Source organism: Drosophila ficusphila, unplaced genomic scaffold (genome assembly GCF_018152265.1).
Source record: "Drosophila ficusphila isolate 14025-0441.05 unplaced genomic scaffold, ASM1815226v1 contig_791, whole genome shotgun sequence".
Classification (NCBI taxonomy): Eukaryota; Metazoa; Arthropoda; class Insecta; order Diptera; family Drosophilidae; genus Drosophila; species Drosophila ficusphila.
The window spans coordinates 16,121,220-16,144,172 of record NW_025064737.1 but is presented as its reverse complement, the minus strand read 5'-3'; the positions used below and the strand labels follow the sequence as shown (position 1 = coordinate 16,144,172).

General features: G+C 39.3%; 1 pseudogene; it reads left to right on the top strand.

Moving 5' to 3' along the window:
- The first annotated feature begins 264 nt into the window (after nt 1–264).
- LOC108091846 lies at nt 265–21,358 on the top strand (annotated as a pseudogene).
- Nucleotides 21,359–22,953: the final 1,595 nt, after the last annotated feature.

Sequence of the window (22,953 nt, the reverse complement as noted above, 5' to 3'; positions counted from 1 at the left end):
GCCTCGGCAAGCGAAAGCAAACGAATGCAAATTAAAATCTTCCCCTTAAGTCGACTGCTTCAGGATCCCTTACCCTTTATCCTTTTACCCCTCTTCTCCCTTCTCCACAATTTACAATTTTTCTCATCCTTGTCTGCAGTCGATGGCGCCATAAAAAGTATGTGCTCATTCACACAGGCGTTCCACTTGCCAGGACCTTCTAAATCGGGCATTTTATGCATAGGGGAGTCATTATATTGAATTGAACGTTAAAGCGCTGATAAAATGTGCAACAAAAGGACCAAAGGACGAACGGCGGACCAAGGCGGCATCATCGTGGTCGAGTTGGAGTCCATTGACTCACCGCCTTCATTGCATAACCCAGCAGCCCAGCCACCCGGCCAGCAGTCCTTCGTCCTTCGTCCTTCCCTCAGACCTTCCTTGGTCGTCATCATCATCGCCATCGTTTCTCCGGGCAGTCGAAAAGCCAGTAAAGCAATTGAGGCCTCAGACACTTAAAATGTAAGCCAAAGGCCGCCCGTCTGCCTCTCTGTCGGTGTGTGTGCGCCCATGTGTATGTGTGTGTGTTGGCACACCGAAAAAAGAATAATAACTAAGAATAACTCATGGTTTTGATATCTTTCTAGTTTAATTAAATTTAAATTCAATTTTCTGTCAAAATAACTAATTATAATCTTCAATAATAAATGAAATTTTTGGCATTCAACCAAATCCTCTCTAATTTACAGTACTTAAACATCAAATTAAATAACATAAAAATAATCTGCAATTACAAATAAAATGTCAGCCTAGCAAGAATTCCCTTTTGGGTTCGATATTGAAATATAATTTAAATACCTAATTATTTTATGTTTTTCATTTCAGTGTAAACGTGGTTGTTGTCCGTCGGAGTTTGTAGCTGTCGGCCATAAGATATTTCCATAGACACGCAGGCAGCGAAGTTGAAGGAGAAGGAGCAGGAGGAGCAGGAGGAGCAGGACACCCAGGACACCCGTATGGGAGCAGCCACGATTGAGTTGCAAGGCTCGCCAGACACCAGGCCAGACTTTGAGGGGAATGAGCAGCAAAAGGACACCGCCTCAGGAAACTCGAAAGTAGGCTGTTTTCGCATAAGGGTGACTCGCCTTTCAAGCAAAACCAAGTTATAATTAAACAAAAATGGAGGAACTTTAACAGAAATAACAAATATGTATAAAATAAGTATGAGAAATCCAATTCAGAAAAAGAAATATTCTTTGTACCTTCTGTTGAATGCTTACTGTAATGCAAATTATAAATACAATATTACTCCAAATAAAATAAGATAACTTTTCTTTATAAGGCATATTAACGATTGTTCATATTGCTTTTGCAGTATACTCTTCCGTTTTATTTTAGGTAAAGGAGTGGTCTACAATGCTTTTTATCCGAAATATTTTAACCTTTAATGATTTGTTTGCTTTAAGCTTGTATTAAATTGGTTTGCTATACAATCAAGTTACTCCTTTGATCTTTATTTACCTGTGTGAGTTGTCCAATTGGAGCACCCTGCCTTTTGAAGCCGAAGCCTTCCCCTGAAGTGGCTTACGCCCCTTCCCAGAAGTATCGAAGTAACTGCCTACTTCCTCGATGTCCTCGAGTGCCTTCCAGCTGCCCACAAACAGCCGAGTGGCTCTTTCCCCCGTTCGTCCTTCGCTTCATATCCTGTCAGGAGCTGACTTTTTCCTGTTGCCGCTGCTTCCTTCCTTCCTTTCTTCTGGCTCTTATCTTCGTTTAACTTTCTACCATGTTATGGCCCGTTATCTGTCCGCCAATGTACGTGTCCTTCGTGTCTGTGTGCCAGCCAATGTGTACGAGTATGTGTGTGTGTGTCTGTGTGTGTGTGAGCTTCCTCGTCTCTGTTTGCATTTTTGAGCAAATCAAGTGAAATTACATTTTTCTATGCGATGCTCTTAATGTTATTTGCATACGTATCCTGCAGGCTACAATATTTACAAATGAATGCAGTCCGTTGCCGGGCGCTTGGTCCTTGGTCCTTCGTCCTAGGTCCTCGGGGGTCCTGCGAGTCCTTTTGGAGAATCAGACAAGCGGCTGTTGAACCAGCGGCACCCAAACCCAAACCAAAAACACGAACCCAACCCAAGCCACCCAACCGAACTAACTACGTTTGCGAAAATTCTTTCATATCCTTTTCAACCATCGTTACGTGCCCTCAAAGTGCCATTTTGTCACTGGGTCCTTTTTCTGCTACTTCCACTTCTGCTCGCACTCATTCCACCAGCTGTCATTTGCATTTGCCTTACCCCCTTGCCCCTCCCCTTCCCCCTCCCCCTTTCCTCTAACTGGCATTAATATTTGTTTTCGTTTGATAATTTTCTTTTGCTGCCTTTTATACTTTTAAGTGCACGTCCTGCCATTGCAGGACCTCAACCACCCACCACCTCCACCTCCTCCCACCGATTCTCCTGGTTAGTTTCTATCTGCATCTCTGTCGCTCGCCTCCTTGCCTTCGCCTCGTCTTATTGGACTGCAGGGTAAGTGGCAGCAGCCAAGTGAAAAAAGGACGACAAGGACGAAAAGGAGTGCAAAAAACAGGGCAAAAAAAAGCAACCAAGCCACATTTAAATGTGCTCCGCCCCTTTTCTATTTTAAAAATGCAAAGCATTTGCTTGGCTTTGCTTTGGTCTTCCGCTTGCCTCCTCCTGCTCCTTGTCCAAGTCCTTTTCTCCTCCTTCTATCCTTGGCTTCGTCCTGCTGCTGCTGGCTCTTTCTTTTAATTTATTTTATATCGCTGACTCCTTTTTCTACGCGACGGCGAATGCGAAACGGAAACCGAATGGAAAAAAGGTAGAAACGAAGGACTTTGCTTGAGGTCGTTTGGATTCGCCTTCACCAATAAGATTTCCGCTGGTTAATAGCAAAAAAAAAAAAGGATAACCGGGTTGGGTTGCATTGGAGGAAGTGGAGAGGTCAAACAGCCACCGGGTAGTTTAAACAATCTGTTGCCAAGCAGTTTTCTCAAAAGCAAAATGGTTTCTCATAAGGTATTTCTATTACGCAAGATAATTAAATTAAGTTAAAACTATTCGACATTTACCGAGTAAAACTATATTTGCAAATTGGCAGACCTTTTGTGTTAACTGTATTAAAAAAACTTTGTGAGTTACAAACATTTTTAACTTTGTTAACAGTAAAACAAATTAAGTTTATTACCTTATTTAACTTCTGAACAATGTAGTTTGTATTTGTAAATAAAAAAAATTAATTAATTTATTAATTAATAAAATACAATTTAATTACATTCTGTAGATTGTAAAAAAGTTTTATCATTGTAAAAATGAAGCCATACTTTATAAAATAAATATAATTCCTCAACGGAAACATTAAACAGAAGTAAAGTGAGTCTAATTCCTTGGCAAAGTATTTAAAAATCAGGGGTAGTTACTCTTTTATCCGCTCTTGATGAAAACAAACATTTCTTCAGTGCGAGATGATTTATTTATCCGGGCACAGCGCCGCCTGGTGGTTGGTTGTCGTAACTTGATTTTATCCGAGGAACAAAAATTCTAGCTATTGTTTCTGCAACTGAACAACAGATGGCGAGATTAAAATTTTCAAAATAATCGTTTTTGTTACGGATAAATCATTTTGATGTTATCTGATGTGATTTCTATATAAAATTCCTTTTTATATTTTTGTTGACAATTTATAAATTATTGGCTAAAAAAATTGCCAAGTATTGTTTAACACTTTCAATTCACAAATGTTTGTAAAGTTGTAGCTTAATGGTAATATTAAAAAAAGGTTTAACAAACTGTTGCTAATCAAAAACAATTTATTTTCGCTAGTACCTGGGCTACAAAATTTTATCAAGAAAATTTAAAAAGGTTGAATTTATTTAACAAGATGCACAAGTTGTTTCGTAGTAAAGTAAAGATACCTTCAACAACCCGTCCGTTAAAACCACCCTTAGATGACCAACGCCGACAATCCTTTGACCCATCAAAACCCAACCGCTGACCAGTTTCAGTGGAAGAAAATCATGAGAAAATCTGAGAAATCTGCGCAGCATCTTCGGAGGTTTTTACCCTTTTTATTTTGGGTACTGCTGAACTTGCAGTTGGGCCAAAGGTGACTGACCATCGGGACGAGTCCGAATCGGACCGACAGTGGCAGGACCTGTTTCCCAGCCAATTCCAACCAGTTGCAAGATGCAGAGCGACGGATGGAGATGCTGGGCCTGGGAAAGTTGCCGGATGGGGAATGGGATGATGCTCCGATGTCTCGACAGGAACAACTCGTAGACCAATTAAACGGAATGCCAACAAAGAATGTTCTTTTTTCTCGTTTTACTCGTTTGTACTTTGCGCCATAAATAAATGCATGCATTGCCTCCTCACTGGACCCATTCAATTGCTTTCTATCTCTTTTGTCCTTTTCGATGCCATCTCTCTGGCTGAGCAAAGTTTTTGGGCAGGCAGGCAGCAACTTTTGCAGAAAATATTCTAATGAGCTACAAAGTTCCACCTACCGAAAAAATCCGGGGAACGGGCAGAGCAATCCTGAGCTTCCTCCGGATTTGAAACAGTTTCCGCTGAAAAATCAAATAAAATTTCAAGTGGATTTGGTAGCCAGTATCAAGCCAAAGTTATTTGAGAATTTAAAAATTCTATTTGTTAAAAAATTGTGCAGCTTGGGAATACATAGGCACAAGAAATCAAATTTACCAGTCAACTGAAGAAAACGTAAAATTTAGTATCTTAGAACTGTCATAAAATGAATTTGCAATTCTTGTTTGCTTTGAAATTTATTTTTGTGTTATGCAGAAAAATAATTGACATTTCTAATTTTCGTAAGCTGAAAATTTAACCCAAGATCTTAAATCAAACTATCCGATTTCCGTAGAAGCCAAAGACAAGTTGCCGGCAATTAGCCATTAATATTAAAACGCACGACTCCAGTCAGTTCTGTTCAGTTGCAAAGCAGCATCATCAGCTCACGTGTCCTTCGGCGAGGAGCTCCTTCCCTAGTCCATTACAGGACACCAGGCGATGCGACTAATTAGTTTTGGTCCACTCCGCTCTGGATCGCCCCACTCCATTAGATTTCAGGACCAGCCAAAGTTTGTTATGCAAAATACGGCGCGTTTCTGGGCAAGCAAATGAAGCTCATTCAGCCACGCTTTGGATATCCTGCAAGGATGTGGCCAAGGCAGCGCTGGAGATGATGGCCAATTGCCAGCCAGGAATATTTGATAAGTTGCAGCAACAGCAGCAGCAGCAGTCGCCGAGTGCTCCATTCGAGCACCGGTTCCAGTGCATAAAGTATCATATTTAATATTTATGGCTGTCTCTCCCCGCGACCTCCGCATCCTGCTCGTCCTCCTCGTCCTTCCGCAGGAAGGCGTTTGCCTAACAGCAAAATTTGTTGAGAGCCCTGACCACTAATATCGAACTCGGCGCCAGCCAAGCCAATAAATCGAGCTGGCAAACCCCAAAAGAACCTCCAACCTGGAGCGACCTTACACTGGAAAAACATAGTACCATTTAGGTTAGAGGAAAATTATTAAGAATAACACGAAAATATTTTAAATCAGCCATTTATGTATGGTATGTTATGCCTAATAGAAATGAAAATGTTATAAACACAATTTACCAATATTTAATCTTTAATACTTATTCCTATAGTATCTTCTTCCCCAGTTTACTTCAATTTTATTAAAGAAACTATAATATATTTTTAGAAGAAATATTATTGTTGCATCCTATCCTAAACAGAAATACGTATTTTTCTCTTAGTATACCTTAAAATGCTCCACTGGCTGTTGTTGCTTGGTGTGCTGGTTCGTAATTATAATTCGCCCAACTCGTGAGCAAAATAAATTAAGAAAAGCAAAGTTTGGCATCAGAGTTTTAACCAGGCTCGCTGGCTGCGAAGCGCCATGCTCCACTTTTATGCAATTTGCCCGGGGACAAAATTCTTGCCTTAGGTGCAGCAACACCAAGGAGGCTGAAAACGAAAAAGCCATGTCCTGAAAATTGCATTTTCCCCAGCCAGCAAATAAAATTGCAACAAGGACGAGAGCGTCGAAACTTTTATTGAACTTGCGAGTTGAAAATTCGAGCTGCTCCTGCAAGTCCTCCTAACTTACCCCATCCTTTGGTCCTTTTGGGTCCCCTGCTCAAATGTTGCCAAGGCACAACATTTTTCCATGCTGGTAAAAGTTAACTATGAAAACCAAAGGAAGTTAACTGTTAAAATTAGTAAAAATGCAGAAAAGTTGATGAATTTTACTGGGGGACAAGGAGCGCATTTGTATTATGGCGGGATTTTAGGCAAAATGATTTTAAAATAACTTATTACTTCTTACACACATTCTTTAATAGGTTTTCCGTTTAAAATAAAACTGGGTTCTTCAAAATCATTTAACATTACAATTGCATTTTAAATACATTTTCCCTTCTTGTTATATTTAAAGAGTAAATCTAATTAAACACAAAATATTATGTATCTACTTACATTGGAAAATATACTTTACTTTCGAAAATAATACAAAATAACTATCAATATATCCGCTATTTTATTGTAACTCATGCAGGACATCCGAAGGACACGCTCCGCTCCTGAACTGGCCACAAAGTGCTGCCAGGCTCGGGTGGATGGGTTCGAGTTTGCAGCTGTGGAGAAAGTGGCCAAGGCAAGGCACCCCATTGACATTTTGGCCAAGTTGATGTTGATGTTGAAAATTTTCATCAAGTTGCATAAAAATAACAACGAAAAACAAAATGTTCCTTCTTGCTGTTCTTTTTTTCTATGCTGTTTTTTGTTGTTTTTTTTTTTTTTGTTGCAAACAAACTGTGAGGAAAACTCATCTAAAATGCATAAAATTTGAGTTGATGAACTGGCTGGCAGGAGGAGAAGGAGGAGCTGTGGAGCTGCGGGGGCGACTCCAGAGCAATCAACAGCAAGCTGCTGCCTGCTGCCAACGGAAAGTAGGAGGCGGCATCCGATGACTTATGGCCAGGACATGCAGGATGTGGGGCAAAGTTATTGGCTAATGCGAGCCTGCCAATTGAAGCGAAGCGAAGCGAAGGGCTGGCACAATTTTGTGAATAATTCAGAAATCAATTTCAAATGGGCCCCCAGACAAAAGGCGAAACAAAAGAGTAAGGATAAGACGGAGAGTTGGGGCTATTCGAGAGCCAAGAACCGAAGAGGAGAGATGGCCAGACAATGGCCAAGAATGGCAAACAATTGAACCGAACATGGCAGCTACATGGCAGCCCAACAAGAAGCAGTTAGATCCAGACGAGCCGAGAGCCTTGGCTTTATAAATAAATAAAGGAGCGGTGGAAATAAATGCAAAAGGATCTGGCTGACAGGCAGAAGGACATGTGCATATATTTGAACAATGCAGCAGAACGGAGCAGAAAGGAAGCAACAAGAAACAAGAAATCAAGAGCAAGAAACAAGGATGCAAGGACGACATCAAACAGACACACACACACACACCAACACACACACACACAAACATTTAGGAGGAGTGATGCTGTCTGGCCATAAGTAAATACACTCTCGCACACCGAGCTGAATTTCTTGTTTTATTTCGGCATTTTATTGTTGGCAAATTCCCGCCTCATTCCAGCTTCAGATCCTTTGCTCCTTCAGTCCTTTGCACAAGACGTAGCCAAGGGCAATGGCAACGATAACGACAACGCCAGCGACAAAATAAACCTAAACCTCAACCAAGATGCAGACTCCAGAATACAGAATATAGAATACAGAATCCAGACTGGAGGAACTCCCCCTGCTGAACGACTCTTCCTGGCGAACTTCGTTGTGTTGCCAAATTAAAGTTTTCAATTAAAATTTGGCCATTGTTGTCATTTGGTTGCCTGCCCTCCTCGATCTTCCCAGCTTCTTGTTGTCATAGGATAGAGCCGAAAAATGCCAAAGGGCATGCGATGAGCAGGAGGACTTTTTACTCTACTATATGTATCTCTCTGCCTGCGAAAGCAATCAAGAATAAGTTTAAAACATCCGCAATTTGATTTGATTGCTAGCACTTCACTGTGCAAAAATTGCCATTTTGTACAAGAAATAAATAAGTGATGAATATGAAGGAACACTTCTTGGAATATTTTCAATTCTTAAGCAAAGGTTAATCTAATCTGACACCAAAAATTTAATAATAAATCATTAAGTTTCTTGCTTTTAAAGAACAAAACAAAGATGTCTCTCAATGCAACAAACAATAATAGACACATAAGATATTTCATGTTTAGCTTATTGCAACAAATGTTTTCCATTTAAATATTTATGGATTTTCAACCAGGCATTTGCTAACAATTTATATAATGTCATTAGTTCTATGAAGGTTTTACAAATAAATTTACAACATTTTACAATACCTGTATGTAAAATATAAATATTTAAATATTTATTTATAGCGCAAAATAAAATATCAATGTCAAAACCACTTGTTTCTCTCGGTTATTCAACTGACAGGATCCGTCTAACTCGACTGATTAGTCAGCGAATCCCCGGCACAAAGCGCGTCATTAATATCCATAAATGCCGGACGACTTTTCCCTGGATATATCACGGTAATTCAGAGGGACAAAGGGTGCATTAGCTCCGTTTGACGGGTTGGCGTTTCGTTAATTAGCGGCTCATTCATCAATTTTAATAAAATTTCAAATTTCCAACGGGTCTCAACCGCAGAAGGCAAGGGAAACGGGGGGGAAATGAAGAGAAATGGAGGCCGAAAAAGATGCTGGTCATAAAGCATAGTTCTTTACAGTTGAACGAGCTGGTCACTGGTAGGTGGATAGGCCTTTGGAGTTTGGGGGTTCGGGGGTTCATGGCAGAGCGGTGGGAGCTATGATAACATTCATTTGCCTGTAAATTTCCCCAAAGGCTTGTAACAAAACTTTGGGGCGCTGCTCAAACTATCCTCGAAGAGGGAGTTTCGGGTTCTGGGGAGTTTGGGGAGATTGGGATTGGGGTTGGGTCTAAAACACGCATGGGCAAACATAAGATGTGAGGGAGGCGAGGATGTGAGGCTGCCAGGATTCGAGGGTCGGGTGTATTTCTGTACAAAGGATTATTTCGTCTCGACCAAACATGCAATTAATTATAAGCTTAAGGCCTTGGGTCCCCGGCCCTTTTGCAACGCGCCCGTTGTTGCTCCTGTTGTGGCACTTCCACATGGGGCTCGAAAACTTGAAAGATAATAACCTTAGCTTACAGCCAGACTGAAACAAGGACATCGTGCCTGTGGGTTGAAAAATACAGGGATACAGGGAGGCAGGACGAGTGGCGGGAACTACAACTATTATTTATTCCCAAAAGTTTAAGGCAACATCATTATCTTTTATGCACAACAGCATATCCTTCTGACAACGTCCGGCAAGGATGTGCCCTTCCAACCCTTTTTTCGGCCCGGGCTCCTTCAAGAAAACATTTCAGGGGGTGGCAGAGGGTGTGGGTTGGTTTGTGAGTGTGTGTGTGTACACTCTTTCATTAAAACCCACTCGCACACACACCCGCACACAAAAGTTGCTGCGGCCATATTCCTGAACAACAACAACCCCCGAACTACATCCTTTCTGGGGATTCTGTGTTTAGTTTCACAAAAACTTTTCAACACCATCAGCTCAAGACATAAAAACTTATCGCCTGCCAGCCTACCCACCCCCTTGATCCTTTTTCACCCACACTCCACTGGAGTTTGCGTAGAGTCCAACCCCCAATTTTATAAATTCACGAAACTAAAAGCTGTGGGTGCTCCCTGGAATATTCGATATGGTAACCGAATACGTAACTTATTTTGGAATTGAGAAACGAAACAATGAGCCCTCAGATATCTTGACAGACTTCTCCTTGTCTTAAGGGTTGAGTATTTTAATTATATCAAAATTGTTCGATTGCCGTAAATGGAGAATATGTAATGGGGTGGAATGTCAACTCAAGTATTAATTCGGAGATGAACAAGTATATGAAATTATATAATTTAAATGTATACAACAACTTTTATAAATGTACGTTATTCTTAAATAATAATTACACAAAAAGTTCTTAATTTTGGACATAATTAGAAACAATTTAAACCTATACGAAATTATGAAAATATCTGAAACAATCTGGCATGAATGCGTTGCAGACTTACAGAGTTATAAGTAAAATAAAATAAGTAAAGATTTTTAAAAATACATTTTTGGACAGTTCTGGAACTTTTTCAGATAAAACCTGACTCTTTTTATTTTGGGCTTCGCAGCATCTTCGAATGCTCGTTTTCAACCCCTTCTGGGATCTTATCCCTGGCCGGTCATAGGTCAATCTATCCAAGATTTTCTCACGTAGTTTTGGGCAGCTTTTCAACTCTTTTCTCCGGCAACCGGACAGGCGGGTTTTAGGACCCTTTTTCGAGCAGCCTCCTCAGGTCTGTGGGAACGGATGCTGTCCAGTTGCGGAATCGCCTTCGTGTGGGAAAGAGCATCTTCGAGGAGAGCAGCCGGAAAAGTGTGTGGAGCACTCCAAGACAAGCTGTGAGTAATGGCTGGGTCAGGCCTTATCTAATAGTCGAAAGCCAAAATAGATGGCCAAAAAAGAAGGGGGAGGGGAAGCATGCAACACCCACCGACAGTCGGTGTTGCAGAAGAACTATTCAAACTTTCGGTCATGGCATAATACCTCGAACAGTTGCACAATCCAACAATCCTGCAGTGGCGAGGACGAGGCACGTAGCAGGATTTAATGTCCCGCAGTGGTACTTGAGAAAAAGTAGTTGGCCCATTCGGTAAATGGCCATGGGGATGGGTGGAAATTCAGGGGAAGGGGGGAGGGGAAAGGGGGGAAAGGGGATGGTGGCTGCGATGCAGCTAAGAACTTTTACTTTGCAGCTGAAAAGTAATGGGAGATCCTGAATGAATCCTGAATGGGTCCTCTCCGTCTCGCTCTGTTCGCAAGAAACTTTTGCCAAAGCAAAAAGTTAGCTCAGCAAAAAGAAGCTATGTACTTGCATGTGTACATGCGATTCGTATATAATGTAATGCAATAAAACGAAAACAGTTTCTGGCCTCGGCACCCAACTCAACCCAACTCAAACCAAACCAGAGCCAAAGCCCAAAAACTCAAACGGAGGGCCTTGGCAAGAAAACTTTCTCGTGCAGAGGGGGGCAAAATTTAATAGAAAATGTTCTTGTTGGAATTTTCATTTATAAATATTCCGGAGGCGGGGAAGATGGCAGGGAAGTTGGGATGGCAGAACGAGACTCGAACTATTTGCAGCAGCAAATTCCAAGAAGTTTTAGCCAAGCTTCGGTGCCACAGAAGTGGGCTAAAAGCAGGCGAAGGAAAAGGAGGGAAGTCGCATCTAGCATGGCTTCTAAATACATTCATGTACATAACATTTTGTCGACTGCTTTTTTGCGACTCTTTGCTTATGATTTATCGCAACCATCAAGAAGCTGCCCCCAGCTTTATTTTCGCCTAAGTGGAAGGCTAAAATGGAAGGCCACTGAGAAGTACAAGCAGTATAAACTATTAGAAAATTGCAAAAAAAGAACATAGAAATTTCTGTTTGTAAAGAAGAAACTGTATTCTTGTCAGTCTAAAAGTTTAACTTCTTAATTTCATAAAAGATATCGGTCTATTTTAAATAATATTCTCATAAATATTGCTATTTAAGCAACAATTTTTAGAATGAGATTTTTATTATTTATGCCCCTTATTTATTTATTTTAAATGAGGAAAAAAAACTATTATTGTGATATCATTTCCCCCAGTGTTTCGGTGGGGCGATTTGGTGGGACACACGCAATTTGCATGGTGCTCAGTGGAATTGGCGAGTGGGTGGTGGTGGGCGCACATACTCCACGGCCGAGTGCTTTTCATGTTCCACTTTTGATGTTCGACCGCACGCATTACGGATCTGCCTTGGACGGAGCAACTATTTCAGCAGCTCTCCGCCTTGTGCAAAAACTTTCCCCTCGTCAAAGTCAGCTTAATTAATGAACAGCCTCCCAGCCGAAAATTTGGGGGGGAAAAGGGGAGAAGTAGGGAGAAAGGGGGTGGTGAAAAATCAATATTCAAATGCCTGGAAACTGGACGCCGAATCCTTTTTGTACCCTTCGTGGCGACATCAATTAGAGCACGTCATCTTGGCCGCCTTTCCTAAACTTTGGCCCAACAGCACAATTGTGGGTACAGTACACACCCATGCTGGCGAACGACGAACAAGAAAAGGCGTGGCATGGCGAAGGGGGATGGGGTCTTAAGAACTGGTTTTTCGGTTTAGGTTTCGATTGCAAAAACTCACCCCCGAAAGCGGAGGAAGATGCTGCCGGCTGAAAACCCTCCGCCCCTTGCGGATTCTAATAAGAAAGCGGCGCCATTTTGAATTTGGGAACAACCCCCGTTTTTGTAGGAGAAGAATACCCGTTAGTACGTAAGGATGTAAGTACGTTTGTAAGGACCGAGTAAGCGTGCTCCTTATTTATGACATTTTTATGCTAATGGAATTCATCGGTGTGTGTCTGCGTGTGTGTTCGTGAGTGTGAGTGTATTTATGTGGACGTCAGGACCGCGGGGATTAAGGCCTCTGATAAGAAAATACTGCGAATCCTTAATATACTCGTCTCGTTGTGTGTGTTAGTGTGTGTGTGTATGTGTTGATGGTTGCAGATGGCGGCAAAATAACGGACACTTTATGACGGGTATTAAAAGATTCATTACGGAATGTGGAATATGGAGCAGTAGGAAAGCACAATCAAAAAACGTAATTAAATACGTTATCCTTGAAAGGTCTACTTAGGGAACTTAATTTACTTAATTGAGTCTTTGGCAAGGAAGGAGTAATTGATAGCATTATCTATAAAAAAGATTTGATATAAATTTAAAATTAATCTATATTAAATTTTACTTCTGTTAGATATATAGTTATATTCGATTGTCAGTGGTGAAATATTTCAGAAAGAGTTTGTTGTACAAAAATTAAGATAATTTTATCATAATCAAATCATATAAAAAGAATTTCTTATTGACAACAATTGAATTGTTTTTGGCCTTTGGCTACAATTTAGGATTTAAATTTGTAGTCAACCATATTCCTTTAAATTTCATAAAACTTTTTCTTCTTGACCCGTTTCTGTATCCTCCATTAATATTTCCATCAGTTGGAGAAGCCAATTTCAGCTCTCGAAGCTAAACAATTCTTAACCCACATCGGAGATGGGATAGAACCATTAGGCACTTGTGTCTTTATGGCGCTGATAAACTCTTTTGTAGGAGGAATACTTGCAGCTGACATAATTATAAAAGGAAACAAATGTGTCACACACGGACACACTCACGCAGAAAAACAAAAAAAAAACCAAAACTCATACACTTGCCGAGGGACTCTCGCAGGACCCACAGACACAGACACAGATACAGGAACAGAAACCGAAACAGAAGCAGAAACACAGAAGCAGAGACACATATCTGAAGGGTTCAAGTTGAAACAAAAGGATTCTTCTTTGGCATACAAAATCGTTAATGATAAAAATACAAAAATGGGTAACACACATGTTTAATGCCAAATGTGGCAGTCACATAGACGCTCACACGTTAAGCTTGGCCAGAGGACGAAAAAGGGCACACGAACACAGAGATACGCAAGGGACGAATAAAAACATCGCCAGAAGGATGGTGTTCAAGTAGCAAACATGCTTGAGTTAAGGATGTTAACAAGAACCATAGTTGAATACCCAAAAATCTACAAAAAATGCATATAAATTATTGAAATATTAAAACTTAAACAAATATGTTTCTCTGAAAGTGCTAAGCTTAGTTTTTGAATATTTTCCTGCCCATTTAATAATGCCAACCTTAATTTTAGCGCACACTTATAATTGACAATAGTTTCATTATATTGAAATGGGACACAATTTAATACAATTTTATAAATGTTTAATGCATACCGTAAAAACTATCCTTTTCCAATATTTTTTTGTTGAATTTTTCATCCTTCTTAAATGATAGGACCCAAAAAACCAACCACAGGCACGCCTCCATTTAAAGGTTGACTCGATCTCCCAGCCAGACACAACCGGAAGCCATGTCCTTTGCCAGGCCAAATCAGCCAAAAATTCCCAATTAATTTGCACATCAATTTTGAGGCGTAAATAGAAACTGGGAGCCCATCTACTGCTTTACCCAATGAAATTGCCTTGCGAAGCATCAATAATGGCATAAAAATTGATTACATTTGCTGGGGACAGCAACCAGAAGCCCAGTAGTTATAGTTGAGATGCAAAACTGTTGGCTGCCCAGGAAATGGGCTAAAAGAAGAAGCCCAGGCTTAACCCATTCCAAGCCATTGGAACCAAGCCTTCCTCCCTCGATTTTCTTGCACTAACACCAACTATTAAGGGGGAGGAAATATCCTTGAGGCCCAAGCCTGTCAAAGTATTTGTGTATCTGTGGAGCAAAATGGGTCTTAGCCACAAATACTGAGAAAAACAAAAAACATGTAAATATAAATACCTTATAATTTAATACCTTTAATTATTAAAATATTAATTTTTAACACAGTCATACATATATTTAATACAAAAATTAGACACTAAAAAGATGATTTTAAAGTAAGAAAATTCTTTGTCGATTTAAAAAATTTATAGACTTAACTTTTTTATATAATAATATTTTCTTTTTAACGATCAGACGCATAAAAGGATCAATATTAAAACTAAATTATTTATCTTAAAATATAATTTCTTTGTCTGTAAAGCCACTCTAGAGATAGTTGCCATAGAACAGGCAACATCATTTAAACTTGCACTGATGAGGGTGAATACAAAATACGAAATACAAAGTAAAAAAATGTTTCCGTTTCTTGTTGTCCTGTTTTGATGACTCTCTCTCTGTCTGCCTGTGGGTCTATAAGTATATCTGTGTGGGTGTGCTTTTGTGTGAGTGTGTCTGGGCCAACTAATAAATATGAACGAAATGAAACTGCCCAAAAATTTCCACACAATCACACATTATGCACACCCTCGGACTCACATTCACACATTAGCCATATAGTTTTGCCTGTTGGCTTTCAAGTTGACTGCAAAATCCGCAAAAGAACGCCTCACGCACACACCCACATAAATGCCCCCCCCTTTCGAGTCTCTGTGTGTGTGCGCATGCCAACTTTCGCTTCATAAGTGGTTGCCTCACATGTCCTGCGAGTGTGCGTGTGTGTGGGTGCTGAAAAATGAACCCATCATGGCCGAAAAACTACAGCCGGAAATTCGGTTAGCAAGTGTTGGCTCCCTGTTCCCAGCGTGGGTGTCCTGTATGTGTGTGTTTAATGAGTGTCCTTGTTCTCATACCCTTCGAAAAGAAGACTCTTCTCCGATCAACGCCATCTAATTCATTTCGCTGTTCATCTTCTGCACTAGAAAATGCTGCATATTTATCCGGGCCAATAAGTCATTAATAAGTATAAGTTCATATGTTTTTAATGTACTTGCAGCTCTCAAAATATTTTAACTTATTAAGATACATTTAATACTTTATAGTGCCTGATATACAAGTATATTTATTAGAACTCAACAAAAAACTTAAATTTTGCCTGTATAGTTTGGAAAGACATTAAATATGTCATTTTTAAAATAGATATAAATATTTGTTGTTTTTGATAGGCTGGACTTCAACTATCATCGATTTATGATTTTATTTCAAGTAAAAGTTTTGCATAAGCTTGGAGTTTACTTATGCCTTTTTAATCACTTCTATTAGAAAAGCATAAAAGGGTTTTTAAGATGCATACGTAATCCTTATAGATTAGCTGCTAAGTCTAGGTCCTTCCCAAAGTCCACATTCAGTTGGCTAAAAGAGTAGCCCATCTTTCCTTGTCCGCAGTTTAACTTGTTTCACTCTGTACTTTTTTCTTGAAGTCAAATTATGGTAACATAAATGTGGGCGGCAGGCAGGACAACAACAACAACAACAGCAATGGGAAAAGGATAAGGATGAACAGAAAAAATGGTTGGCCAACCAAAAATGAGGGTCGTCGGCGCTGGGCAAAGATAGGAACTTGTGCGAGTATTTTTAGGCGCCTTTTTGATCCAAACAATGCCAGCAGACCCAATGCCACCCCCTCCTCCACCTCCTCCTCCACCCCCTCCCCCCATTTGGAACCCCCTTCTTCTTAAAGGCCGGCATTTTCTCTGGCAAAGCCGTTTGCTGAATTTATTTTTCCCATATCTGCTGTACGTGTGGAGGCTGCGGAGTGAGTGTGTGTTTGTGTGTATCTTTTGCTGACTTTTCAGGCACTCAGACACTCGGCCTGGATACACACGGTCAGGTCACTTTCACAGGATAAACTGGCACGCACAATCCTTCTTGCCAAGAGCCTCCTTTGTGTAGGCCCTCTGTCTGTGTGCTAGTGTGTGTGTGGGTAAGTGGGTATGCGAGTGTGTGTGTTGTTGTCCTTCTTGTGCCCGTTGTCCTTAGCAGGCTGCCCATCCTTAGCCGCATCCCCAAATCCATTTTCTCTCTTTCGGTTTTTACTTGTATTTTATATGAAAACTTTACAACACACAAATTTGCATATATAGAAGACCCCTCATCGCTGTATGTGTATCTGTGTGTGTGTGAGTTTGTGTTGGTGTTTGTGTGAGCGAGGAAAATGTATGCAAATTTCAAGTGTTTCCTCTTCGTTATGAACCCAACTTCAATGCAAAATTAACAGAAATATGTAAATTTTCTTTTCGTCCAGCCTTCCCCTTTTCCACATTTTAGGTTGCCAAAAGGACCCGAGCCTAACGGCAGCCTCCATCTAAACTTTCGGCATTTTGTACACAACTGTACCACCAAGTTTTGGGCAAGAAAACGTTTTTCGTTAAACTCTTGTGGCTTCGAATTTGTGATAAAGCAGCATGAATATGTCGAGCCTATGAGATAAATGGATTTGTGTCCCCAAATTCCATTAGTCATTTTATTAGAATTCTTGAATAAATTTGTTTTTTTAACTAAAAGGTGTGTGATGAAGCTTCAACTTTTATTAAGGGTCGTATTTAAATGCCTGTCGTTTAATGAAGAAGTTAAGGATAAATTAAGTGACTGAATAATAAACTACAATCTACATTTCCTTCAAACAATTATGTATTTCCAAACTAATATTGAAAACCAAATAATCCTCCTTGGATCTAATTAAAAATTGAGTCTGGAATAAAAATTTTAATCTTTTCTTGTTTCAAGTAGCTACTATTATAAGATTCCCAACTAGTTGTTGATAAACCGCATAACTTAATTTTTCAACTTAACCAAATCGATTAAGGGTACTCTAAATAAATGTATTATTATTTAGAATTTCCTCTTTAAAAGTACGTGATTGGTGTTAAGGAAGTTGTACTGTATTTCCGGAATTCAATTGCACACGGGGCGTATCATTAACGCCGGTCAAAGTGCCCATTCACAATGGACGAGCGGCTCTCCTGCTCCGCGGGCCTAATGTCCCATTTCGGAATGCGCTCTCACACTAGCAGACATGCATATAGATGTCGTGACCCCACCTCTAACCCAATGACCAGGCGAACCCAGGCCAAACAAGGGTTAACAGCAATTTAAATAATAAAAGTGCTCGGCTCTGGGATTCGGGGAAACGGAAAAAGTAGAGAGGAAAAAAAAAAGCGGCGCAACCCTTAACTTGTTGCTATGCCCAAAAGATGGCATCCAAAATGAAACTAGCAAGGAGGCGAGAATAAAAAAATAACGGACGAAAAGGAGCAAGGATTCAGCGCCGTCTGGCGACCGAAGAAAAGGTTGACCCACAAGCGGAAAGCGCCAACTGAAGTGGGTGATGGATTGCGAATAAACCAGGGAATGGGGAATCACTGGGCTCACTGAAATGGATTACATGGGGAAATCTGGGTTAGAAGAGCCACTCGCCTTAACCGCTATTGACCTGTGCGAGCCATAAATTTAAAGCTGACAAATTTCGCTCGCCCCAAGAAACTTGTTTCCATTTCCATAGCAAACCCAAAGGGATCGGCTTGTAGAAAAACAAGTTCAAATGAGGAATTTTTCCCATCATCGCAGCCAGACAATTGCAGTTCAAATGGTCAAGGATAGCCGAAAATAAAAACCGGCGAACCCGGCAAACCAGTTTGGTCCAGCGGCTGCTGCAGCAGCTTTTTCTCGATCCCGCCAGGTGTGCAAACTGATGCTGCGTTCCGCCGATCCCGATCCCTATATCCTTCCTATAACCACCCCGCAATTGCCACCCAAATAACCCACCACCGATGGAAACGCTAGCGTTTTCCGATCATTTGAGCCTCGCTTTTTCTACAGAAAACTCGACCAACGGGTTTTCATTGTTGCCAACGGCGTCCTTTGTCCACATCCTTGGCAGACAATGGACAAAGCTCTAGCATCCTGATTGCGATCGGATCGCTTGGCGTCGCCTCGACCGATCTGCCGGGTATATAAACTGCGGCTGCTGCGCAGAATCAATCAGTTTCATTTCAATCTTCAAACGCTGAGGATCAACAGCAGCAGCAGTAGCAGCAGTAGCAGCAGCAGCAGCAGCAGTAGCAGCGCAGCAGGAGCCGCAAAGGAGCAACAGAAGAAGAAGCACCAGGATCGAGGACTCCCCGGAGCGCCATGATCAAACGGCGCCGAGGAGGCTGTTGCAGCATCCCCACACCGACCGACTAAAAATCAACCGAACCAACCGAAATCCAACGCAGCAAGCCCAACAAAATTCAGTCGAAAAGTTGCTAAAATTCAACCGCCGAATGTCAGATTAATTTGTATAAAAACCCAAGTACCAACCAGTCAACACGCAAAACGAACAATTTGCGATTATAGTTAATGTGAAATTCACTTTTTACACATTTTCGTGAGATGGTTAAAGTATAACAAAACCCAACACAACAAAACCAAAACTATAAAATTAAGCAAAAGTTAAACCAAATTCAAAAGTCAACACAAAATCTGTTCTGAAACAAACCTATCAAAACACAAAGTACATCCAAGAAACGTTTTGGATATAAATTGAAATATTTCCAAAAATAACTAAGAAACAATTCTTGAACTGAAATAACTAAAAATTAAATTAAAACTAAATTCAAAAATTACAACTAAAATTAAGGAAAGCTGAAAACAAACAAAATCAATATTCAACTGGAACCAATTGGAAAGTTCTCAACACATCTGGCCAAACAGATCGAGTTGAAGAATCTTTAGTAAAGAGAGATAATAATATCGTTTTTATATCTTACAGGTAAATATACACATTTTTAATATTATTAATTTTATTATTTAAAATCCCCAGTTATCTTTACCAAATAATAATTCATTTTAAATATTTCTCTCTCAAGGAACCCCAAGAAGCTGAATAAAGGAAAGCTATTATGGACCGAGCAGTAACCACACATCTTGACTCCGGATCAGAATCACGTCCCCATCAACGAAATTGTTATGAAACTCAACAAAATTCTTAAGTGTTTACTGCTCATAATTCTCTACTGCAATGACAATCTCGCCAAGAACGAAATTCAAAATCGAAATCCAAAACCAAACTGCTACCAAAATCGAACCAAAATTGATAACCAGCCAAACTGCCAGTGTCTTCGGCAACTGCCACGCCCCACCGCCGCCCACCGAGAAGTCCTGTGCCCCAAGCAACAAATCCGGCCAGCAAATCACACAGAAATCCGACAGAAACTGCAAGGAAGGAAACCAAAATTCAAGTCAAGGCACACAACAAAAATCCAAGTAAACGATTGCTGGGGCAAAATCCAAAAGCTGATGATGATGAACTCGATGGCGAGGAGGAGAAGGATCGAGCATTTGACGGCGAAAGGAGCAGAAGGACGAACAGAAGAAGCAGCGACGTCGACGCCGGCAGAAGCAGCAGATAACCAAAAAGGAGAGAGCCGCCCCGCCGTAGATATCCAGCTGAATATCTAAGCAGGGGCAGTGCCTTACCCCAAGCAGCGAAAGCACCAACACCCCTCGACAGGAAGCACACACACATACAGCCCACATCCTGCGGCGAATTCACACACACTCACAAGCACAAACCGAGAAAAGACAGAGAGAAACGGAGAGAGAGAGAGAGCCGAAGCAGCAGCAGAGAGCGAGAGAGCGCCCACCTTTTGCTCTCCGAAATTCGCAAGTATGTTTTGACTACTGTTTAGAACCTAATTTCAAAAACAGTTTAGAAACCCCTTCTTGAACCCAAAGTAGAAAAAAAACACAACAAAAAACTAAGAAATTTCTTTTGAATTACTTAAAAAAAAACATCCAAATTCAAAAGCGAGAAAAAGGTGAGCCTCCTTCCACTCTCTATAGCAGCCCAAAAACAAAATTTCAAAATCCCACCGATACACTTCAAAATCCCAAAACGAACTCTTCTTCTACGGCATCGCAGAAGGCTTCATTTCCAGAAGGCAAACCAAGATATCATTTTTTTTTTAACCAAAGAGTTCGCCCCTGCCCCGCCAAATTCCACACACACAATGCAATAGTTTATCATTTTGTGTCCCAAAACGCAAATCGAATTAATTGAAATTCTAAATTCGCGTTTCGTCCTTACGAATCTTTAGTTTAACCACAATATTAATGCAAAAGCAGCAAATGCCAAAAGACCGTTTCGCATGGCCCAGAGCTTTAGGCGCAAATCAACCACCCAACCACCCTCATACACACACTCACACACACAAACACACACACACACTTTAGACATCATACACACACGCGCAGGGGTACGCTCACCAACACACACACACACTCACACCCAAACACTCACACCCCTTTGGCAATAAAATGGCTGCAAAGGAAGCTGCTTCTACGATTCCCAAGAAGAAAAGAAATAGCCTGACCCCAAAAGTTCGATAGAAAAATACAACCAAAAAAATGAGTTATAGGTAAACGAAATTTACGAAAGCCAAAACCAAACTCAAGTTTTTCTCGAGCATTTCTTGGCGCTTTCAATATTTCGTTGACATTTTCATTAAGGAAAGCAAAGGCGTTGCGGCATTTTTTAATCACACGTTTTTGAAAATTTCAAAGAAATATTTAATGCGCAAAAAATGTTAATGGAAAATTGTACAGTAAACAAATCAGTACAAAACTCAGGAAGTCATCAAGTCACCCTCAACCCTTAAGAACACGAAAATGTCCTCTGGTCATTGACTCAGAAACTAATTTGAGCGACAAAACTACGAAACAATTACGATTAGATCAGCAAAATACAAATCCTATTAAATTCACAGAAAAACAATCCTCTAGAACAGAAAAACTTCTGTTACAAAAGTGCCATCTAAATTCAAAATACTGAAGTTAAAATTTTTAAATTCATTAATTAAGATTAAAAAAAGACAATATGATTTCGCCCAAAAAAAAAAAAACCAAGACTCGTCATCCAAAATAATAATTTTCCCGTTCAGGTTAGAAACAAAAAAAATACAAAATCACAGTTCTTAAATTTAAAATTATATATTAAACAAATACAATTTAATTTAATCACTAAAACGTAAGTCAAGAAAGTACCATACAAAATTCAAAACAACATTACCAGAATTTTACAACTAATATCCATTCAGAAAAACCAGTCAACAAAACTTTTAATCAGACACCGAAATCAAGAAAGATAAAATTTAAATCAAAAAGGATCTTACAAAATTCAAAACAATATTATCACCATTTTACTTTTAAAATTCATTCAGAAAAAACTAGCCAACAAAACTATTATTTAGACACCAAAAAAAAATATCTTACAAAATTCAAAACAACATTATCACCATTTTATTCTTAAAATCCATTCAACAAAAAATTAGCCATTTTAACAATTATTCAGACACCAAAAAAATATCTTACAAAATTCAAAACAACATTATCACCATTTTACTCTTAAAATTCATTCAGCAAAAAACTAGGCAACAAAACTATTACTCAGACACCAAAATCAAGAAAGACAAAATTTAAATCAAAAAAGTATCATACAAAATTAAAAACATCTTTAACATAACCTTACAACTAAAATCCATTCAGCAAGAAACTAGTCAACAAAACTATTATTCAGAAACCGAAATCAAAAGGCAAATAAATGTCAGAATGATAATCCTCCAAATTCACACAATTTAAATTTAAATCCAAAGAGATCAATCAAAATCTACTATTGTTCAGATACAGAAATCAAAATAAGCAAAACAAGGTCAAAACAATAAACAATATCCAGGCCTATAAAATTGAAATCCCTAGAAGACCAATCAAAATTCTCTTAGCAGATAATATACTTACAAAATTTAACCAACCTTAAGCTCATTAAAGTAAAAAGAAATAATTTACATATATTTACATGCAAAATTCAACGCAAGATATAGGCAGTGCAAATTCAAAAAGATAAACAACATTACGTCTCTATTCTATTATAAAATTAAAATCTAAAGAAATCCATTTAAATTTTTAAAATTTCAAGCAAGATTTTGCTTTGTTTAAATATTCTAGTAACCTTTTCTTATCCAATTTCAAGAAATTTAAAAAATTCTGTCAGAAATCAAATCAACAACTCCGGTAACCAAACACTTAATATATACACATTTTTGATTCATATAAAACTAGAACCAAATTCAAATCTAAAACAACAAAAGAAAACAAAAAAAATTATATTATTATTCAAATTCGAAAATATTAATTTTTTTTATTCAAAAGCACTAAATACCATTTGTGTTTCTAAATTTCAAAGACAATAAAACAACTTTATCACCAAAATCAATTTAAAACCCAGACAAACTAAAATACAAAAATAAAAAACTAAAAAATAGCAGTTTCAGAATAAAATTATAACAATTTAAAAAAGAGTAAAATGCACTTTAAAATTCAATGACTAGGCCCCAATTTAATAACTCAAAAAACCATAATTAAAATTTTAATTCGCATTCACAAAATAAAACTAATAAAATTCTAAAAGTATATTTAAAACCATTTTGA